Source organism: Bison bison, unplaced genomic scaffold (assembly GCF_000754665.1).
Source record: "Bison bison bison isolate TAMUID 2011002044 unplaced genomic scaffold, Bison_UMD1.0 scf7180017864451, whole genome shotgun sequence".
Classification (NCBI taxonomy): Eukaryota; Metazoa; Chordata; class Mammalia; order Artiodactyla; family Bovidae; genus Bison; species Bison bison.
In genome coordinates, this window is record NW_011495013.1 from 5451901 (window position 1) to 5460715 (window position 8815).

Below are 8815 nucleotides of genomic sequence, written 5' to 3' on the forward strand. Positions count from 1 at the left end.
ATATATAATATATAATTATTGATATATATTCTCATTATATATAAAATAATGAGAAGGGCAGAACAGTGTCATCCTTGCCAGTAAGGCAGTTTTAATCTAATCACAACTAAATATCAGAAAATCCCTAATCATGGGACATTGTGTCTGGCAAGTAAACTAAAAATATTTCAAGGTCATGAAACACAAGGAAAGAGTGAGGAATTGTCACAGATTAAAATCTAAGGATACATGAAAATTAAATAGGATAAGTAATCCTGGATGGAATTCTGGGAAAGGAAAAGGTTATTAGAGGAAAACACTATAGAAATTTGAAGAGATTCTGTACTTAGTTAATATTGTACTAATGTTAATCTGTTTGTTTCAATACTCATACTGTGGTTAGGTAAGATGTTAACATTAGGGCAAGCTGACTGAAAGGAATATAGAAACACTCTCTTCCATTTTGGCATATTTTCTACAAGTCTAAAGTTATTTGAAACAACTAAAACTAAAATTATTTCAAAATTAAATAATAACATAAATATGAGATTACCCTTGAAGCAATGGATTGTCATTATTAACAATTCAAATAACCATCTATGAAAATGGTTATAGTCATATATTCCAGAATAAAATATAGTAGTTAAACCAAGTGATTTTTACTACCTTTATTGATATTAATATAAATAAGCCTATAAATCAGATTAGATTAAAGATGAGTTTTAAAATAATTTCATGCTATTTAATTAAAGATTATATGCTTATGGTATACGTACATACTCGCTCTTTGCGACCCCATGGACTGTAGCCCGCCTAACTCCTCCATCCATGGGATTTTCCAGGCAAGAGTACTGCAGTGGGTTGGGTTGCCATTTCCTTCTCCAAGGGATCTTCCTGACCCAGGGGTTGAACCTGGGTCTCGCTCATTGGAGGCAGATGCTTTATCATCTGAGCCATGAGGGAAGCAATTAAAGACTGAAAATATGCAAAGAAAAAAAATAGCCACATAAATATATTGTCTATGGATGGATACATACAGTAATAGTAGATAACATGCTGGGGAAGTATAAACACCAAATTCAGTGTAGTTTTTGAATCTGGAAAGAGAGAGAGGAATATGCTAATGAAAAGGACTCAAAAGGCTTCAAACATATCATTATGTATTTATTTTTAAGTTAAAAAAATTGAAACAAGCATTGCAAAATGTTAGGATTTTGCTAGGAGCTGTGTGGAAGGTACATAGATATTGCTTCTTTTATTATTTGCAAAAATTTTATATGTTTGAAAATGTCAAAAGAATAAAAAAAAAGTAGCAAAGTATAAGATGAAAAGGATAGCAAGAAACTCAGAAAATAAAATAGTACTCTGAAAGATAGCTTTTATGAGTGCCTAAATTCAGCTCATCACATAGAGAGTACAAAGGTAGAATGTAAAAGCAGTAAGACTTGGTAACATTATATATATATGTATATAATATAAAGCTAAATATAACTTTAATATAAAGTTTTTCTAAGACTTAAAATCTAAAGAGTTTGAGTATGCTGAAAGGTCATATTGAATGACAAGAAGTGCAAATGTGATATTAGATTGTTGAATGAAGTAAGAAGAGACAAAAATGGCTATCAGGAAGTTTGAAACTTAAGGTTAGACCTCATGGAAGAGATAATGAATGGACTGGAAGTGAAAAAAAACAATCAATGCTATAGTTTCTGTAGAGCAAAAGAATATAGAAGCAAGAAAAAAAGAAAAGGAGAAGCAAACAAATGTGGGAGCAAAGGTGAGTAAGAGAACCTGAATGCAAAGTATTTAAGGAATAGCACTAAAGCAAACATTTTCAAGTAAAAAGGATAACAGAGCTAAAGATTTGCAATGGAACCAAAGGGTAATGGAAAAAAAAGAATACATGCTAAGTTGCTTCAGTCATGTCTAAATCTTTGTAACCCTATGGACTTTAGCTCTCCAGGCTCCTATGTCCATGGGATTCTTTAGCCAAGAATACTGGAGTGGATTATCATGCCCTTCTCTAGGGGATCTTCCCAACCCAAGGATTGAACCTGTACCTCTTAGTCTGCTGTAATGGCAGGCAGATTCTTTATCATAAGCACCACCTGGGAAACCCCAGAAAGAATAGGATATTTTAAAAAGTACTTGTTTGGGTAAGATTTATCTATAAATATTTGCTTCTTGTTTATGAAGTCCACCTAGTACCAAGTCTTGAGAGAATAACATATTACTGAAAGAAATTAAGGAAGACCAAAGTCGATTCAAAAGGCTTCTCATTTTCATAGATAGAAAGATTTATATAAAATCGGCAGTCCTTCCCAAATTGATCTACAGATTCAATGCAACCCCCCAGAAACTCATAGCTATCTTATTTATAGAAACTGATAAGCTAATCCTGAAACTCCCATGGAAATGCAAGGGGTCCAGAATAGTCATAAATTCTGGAAAAGGAAGAGCAACATTTCTGATTCATATTTCCTATTTTCAAAACCTACTACAAAGTTGTAATAAGCCAGTGTAGTAATGATGTGACAAAATTTGAGTATATGTAACACGGGTTTGGGTGAACTTCAGAAGTTGGTGATGGACAGGGAGGCCTGGCGTGCTGTGGTTCATGGGGTTGCAAAGAGTCGGACATGACTGAGCGACTGAATTGACTTGACTGATCATTCTGTTGATAAACTTGTTGAACTAATGTAAATTTTCTGCAAAGCAATCAATAAATGTAGCATAATTACAGTGAAAATTCCAGAGACTTTTTTTTTTAAGTCTTCAAGTATATTTCTTAAAGTGGCAAGAATACCAACACAATGACAAGCACAAAGCATAGGAAAGATATTAAATAAACACTTTCTATTAGTGCTAGCAAATAGACAACAAAAGGCGCTAGTGTTTAATGAGCTTCTCTCATAAGTTTTTTTCATTTTTCTTCTCTGACTTTTTTAAAAAACTTATAGTCAGATAGTTTAAAGTTTGTCAGTCAAAAGGCATCTAAGTAACTCTGTTGCTCTCTAAGGTTCTGAAAACCAAGTGTGTTCCTTAAATCAATATTAATGATAAAAGTTGATACAAAGGATGTAAATGCATTAAATAGAAAAGTATTTCTAAATACAGAACTCATACTTCTGTTGGCATGAAATCTAAAAATCATTTATTGTTTTTCAGTTGCTAAGTTGTGTCTGACTCTTTGAGACCCCACAAACTGCAGCATGCCAGGCTTCCCTCTCCTTCACTATCTCCTGGAGTTTTCTCAAACTTGTGTCCATTGAATCTATGATTCCATACAACCATCTCATTCTCTGTCATTCCCTTCTCTTCCTGCCTTAAGTCTTTCCAAGCATTAGGGTCTCTTCCAATGAGTCAGCTCTTCTCATCAGGTGGCCAAAGTATTGGAGCTTCAGCATCAATCCTTGTAATAAATATTCAGAGTTGATTTCCTTTAGGATTGACTGGTTTGAGCTTCTTGCTGTCCAAGGGACTCTCAACAGTCGTCTCCAGCACCACAGTTAGAAAGCATCATTTATTTGGTGCTCATTCTTCTTTATAGTCCAACTCTCACATCTATACATGACTACTGGAAAAACCATAGCTTTGACTATATGAACCTTTGTTGGTAGTGATGTCTCTGCTTTTTAATACACTGTGTAGGGTTTGTGATAGCTTTCCTTCCAAGGAGAAAGCACGTTTTAATTTCATGGCTGCAGTCACTGTCCACAGTGATTTTGGTGCCCAAGAAAAGAAAATCTGTCACTGCTTCTATTTTTTCCCCTTCTATTTGCCATGAAGTGATAGGACTGGATGCCATGATCTTAGTTTTTTTAATGTTGAGTTTTAAGCCAGCTCTTTCACCCTCCTCAAGAGTTTCTTTATTTCCTCTTCATTTTCTGCCATTGGAGTGGTATCATCTGCATAGCTGAGGTTGTTGATATTTCTCCTGGCATTCTTGATTCCAGTTTGTGACTCATGTAGCCCAGCATTTTGCATGATATAGTCTGCGAAGAAGTTAAATAAGCAGAGTGACAATGTACAGCCTTGACATACTCCTTTCCCAATTTGAACCAATTATCACCTCCAACTGCAAATTGTAATACTTGTTTGCCTTAGTACTAGGCTACACAAAGATCATTTGTGCCTGAGACCAAAAGATGACCTTATCTTTAAATACATAAGTAAGTAGATAAAATTTTATTCCAAGAAATACCAGAGAACTTCTCACACATCTTTAGTGGTCTAAAATGCTTTCCTAATAATGAAAATGAGGTTTTGCTAGCAACAGTAACATTGAAGAGTAAGAGTTCTGAAAAATATGGTGTACTACCTGAGGTCTAATTTAATATCAAAGTTACACCCAAATTATTAAAATTAGGCATTTTAAACTCAAATCTAAGTAATTTTTATTGATATAAAGAAAATCAATGACTTCTAAGTGTGTGAATTTTAACTGACTTAAATTGCATTTAATATAAGATAAAATAAATAAGACTTCCAGCAATTTTCGCTTTATGTCATCAGATATGTTCATATGATGGACCATATCAGAATAAGGGTTTCCCAAATGGCTCAATGGTAAAGAATCTGCCTGCCAAGCAAGAGAGGCAGGTTAAATCCCTGAGTTGGAATATCCCTTGGAGAAGTGAATGGCAACCTACTTCAGTATTCTTGCCTGGGACACCCCATGGACAGAGGAGCCTGGCGTAGTACAGTACATGGTGTTGCAAAGAGTCTAAACAACTCAGTTGTTGTTTGCAGCTAAACAACAACATATCAGAATAAACATATGAACAAACTCCTAAAAAAATTCCCTGTTTTGGCCAACAGAGTAAGAGTATTCACACTTAAACCAATATAGATGTGGAGGATTAGAGAGAATGTCTAATCAGTATAAATGTTATTTCCTTGGAAAGCTAGTTGGAGATAAAATGTGACACACAAGATGAACAAAACAGGGGCATAGATTAATCATGAGGAGATATAATTTCCTTAGAGTTCATTTAACTTTGGATTAGTAATTAAATTTACCAAGCATTCTAAAATTTGTAAGAAAGGTATCAGTTCAGCTCATTTCAGTCGGTCAGGCATGTCCAACTCTTTGCCACCCTATGAACTGCAGCACGCCAGACCTCCCTGTCCATCACAAACTCCCAGAATTCACTCAAACTCAGGTCCATCGAGTCGATGATGCTATCCAGCCATCTCATCCTCCATCGTCCCCTTCTCCTCATGCCCCCAATCCCTCCCAGCATCAGAGTCTTTTCCAATGAGTCAACTCTTCACATGAGGTGGCCAAAGTACTGGAGTTTCAGCTTTAGCCTCCTTCCTTCCAAAGAAATTCCAGGGCTGATCTCCTTAGAATGGACTGGCTGGATCTCCTTGCAGTCCAAGGGACTGTCAAGAGTCTTTTCCAACCCCACAGTTCAAAAGCATCAATTCTTCGGCGCTTAGCTTTCTTCACAGTCTAACTCTCACATCCATACATGACTACTGGAAAAACCATACCCTTGATTAGATGGACCTTTGTTGGCAAAGTAACGTTTCTGCTTTTGAATAGGCTATCTATGTTGGTCATAACTTTCCTTCCAAAGAGTAAGCATCTTTTAATTTCATGTCTGCAGTCACCATTTGCAGTGATTTTGGAGCCCAAAAAAATAAAGTCTGACATTGTTTCCACTGTTTCCCCATCTATTTCCCATGAAGTGATGGGACCAGATGCCATGATCTTAGTTTTCTGAATGTTGAGCTTCAAGCCAACATTTTCACTCTCCTTTTTCACTTTCATCAAGAGGCTTTTTAGTTCCTCTTCACTTTCTGCCGTAAGGGTGGTGTCATCTGCACATCTGAGGTTATTGATACTTCTCCCGGCAATCTTGATTTCAGTTTGTGCTTCATCCAGTCCAGCATTTCTCATGATGTAATCTGGATATAGATTAAATAAGCAGGGTGACAATATTCAGCCTTGAAGTACTCCTTTTCCTATTTGGAACCAGTCTGTTGTTTCATGTCCAGTTCTTCCTGTTGCTTCCTGACCTGCATATAGGTTTCTCAAGAGGCAGGTCAGGTGGTCTGGTATTCTCATCTCTTTCAGAATTTTCCACACTTTATTGTATCCACACAGTCAAAGGCTTTGGCATAGTCAATAAAGCAGAAATAGATGTTTTTCTGGAACTCTCTTGCTTTTTCCATGATCCAGCAGATGTTGGCAATTTGATCTCTGGTTCCTCTACCTTTTCTAAAACCAGCTTGAACATCTGGAAGTTCACGGTTCATGTATTGCTGAAGATGGGAATAAATACAATATTGGGAATGCTATTCAGTGCCTGTGAAAACTCTTAAAATTGAGTTTTAACTTTCAAGCTCATTGTATGAAAACATAAGGAATGATTTGCAAAAGATTTTTTAAACAAATATGCCAATAATGATTGATTCCATTGCCATGATGTGACTAATAAACAGAAGAATGTCTCCTGTCATGTAAACCTCAAGTATTTTGTTGAGTTACTTGAACTTTTTCAGTGGAAGAAAAAATATTTCATTTTACCACTTTTTTTCCCCCAGAAATAAGTGGGTAGATTCTTACGTTTCATTTTTTCTTGTGGTATAGAAAGAGCAGAAAATTTAAACTATAAGACTGTAGCATTGTTTATTCAGTCATGTCCCTTCCTTCTCTGTATTATGTATATGTAGCACTGTTTCCTAGGTCAGAGTGTCTGTATTTTGTATTTTTATCTTTGATTTCTAGTATAGAAATAGGTTTCCCTAGCATTTCCTGGCAGGTTCTGTCCTGTAATTTTTCTTCCTAATGAGAGAAATTAAATCAATCATTTTTTGATATGCCAAAGTATCAGTCTGTCAAAATTAACCATTTACACTATTTTGAGTAGTGTAAGTCCATCCTTAAGCCATTTTATTTTATATGTCCAACATCACACACAGATGCATGGACTATTGTGATTTCTGTTTGATTTCTTGTATTTTGTGGTTTCCCTAAGTCCCTAGCCTCATACATTTCCTTTATATTATAGCTTATGAATTGTTTTCCAACTGAAGAAAATAGTATTCCTTAGCTATTTTCATGATTTTGCCGTGCCTAATATGTCTAAAATTTATATAACTACCTATTATAATCAGAACATTAACAAAAACATCCTTGAATTGTTTTTATTAATTACTTCATACAACAGCCAAAAAAAAAATCTCTCAGAATTTCTTGTGGTTTGATTTATGCCTTACTTGTTACCTCTTGTTAGTTCTGTCTTGCTCCAGTCATCCTTTTTGACCCAATGGCAATTAAAATCTATTCTCTGCTTTTTCTGCTGGTTTTACATTTTAAAGCAGGGTCAGAAACCTTTTTTTATAAAGGGTCATATAATAAATATTTCAGACTTTGTGGACAATGTGATCTCTGTCACAGTTACTCAGCTCTGCTTCTGTAGCATGCATGCTGCTATAGACATGATGAAATAAATGAGTGTGGCTATGATTCAAGCAAACAAAACAACACAAAAGACAGAGAATCTCAAAAGATCTTGATAGGCTAAAGTAAAAGGACAAATGACAGGAAGTGGAATGAGTAGGCACAAGGGTAAACAGATCTTTTGAGATTCTGATTCTATCATCCAGTATGGTTGCCATCTCTTGTAAGCTTTCAAGATTTTCATATGTGTATTAAGAAGGCTATTTCTTTAAGACAAAAATAAAACAATACCAAAAAAAAAAAAAAGACAGAGAGCCTGATTTTGGAGTACGGTCTATAGTATACTGTTTTAAAGTGTTGAAATGGAAAGCAACAAAATTCTGTAAAGCAATTATCCTTCAATTAAAAAATAAATAAATTTTAAAAAAAGATCTTAAATTTTCGGTGTCATTTTTGAGACGTGGTCAGCTATAAGTAAGGAACTGTCCACAACTTCTCTCAAAAAGAGATCTTTACATCTCTCAAAAATTTTAAATTAATAGAATGTTTTTCTTCATTTAAGATAAAGGCCAGAAGATAATGGTCAGTACTGCTACACAAGTTCAAAATGTCATTCTGTATTCAAATCTCTTGATCTGGTTTGTAGACCATTGGCATTTGACTCTTGTAATCACAGGATGGGTCCTCTAGCTCAAGGCATCCTTTCTATGTAGGAAGAAGGTGGAAAAGCCAAGGAAATAGGACAAAATGCTTGTCTAGCTGAATTTTCCTTCTTTATAAAGTACATATCAGAATCTGTAGCTAACAATTTCTGTTTATGTCTTGTAGGCAAGAACTGAATCATATAGCATCTGTAATAACCAAAAAAAGAAACAAAAATAAAAGAAAGAAGTTAGTTTACTTTTTTTGTTAAAATAATATTTTGAATCTTTATTTCTCATAGAAAAAAAATAGATATGCAGCTAGCAGTGAGTGCCACTCTTCTTCCAAAAAAGCAACTCACTTTTCCAAGTCAAATAGCTTAGTTTTTTTTTTTTTTTGTATTTCTCTCATATTCCCACTGTTTCTAATCAGACCCAAGCTTTAAAACCACTTTTTCTTAAATTAGCCTCTTTTTCACCTTCTGAGTATATGTGGTACTTAGAGACAACATTTTTTAATATTACCTAGATGAAAATCCCTCTCATTTGTAAGAGGAGATGTCTCCTTTACTCTTCATCTACATAGCTGATAAAATAATCTACCTACTATTTATGGTGAGGCTTGCCTGGTGGCTCAGTGGTAAAGAATCTGCCTGCAATGCAGATGACATGGGTTGGATCCCTGGGTTGGGAAGATTCCCTGGAGAAGGAAATGGCAACCCACTCCAGTATTCTTGCCTAGAGAATCCCACGGACAGAGGAGTCAGACGGGTTACAGTCC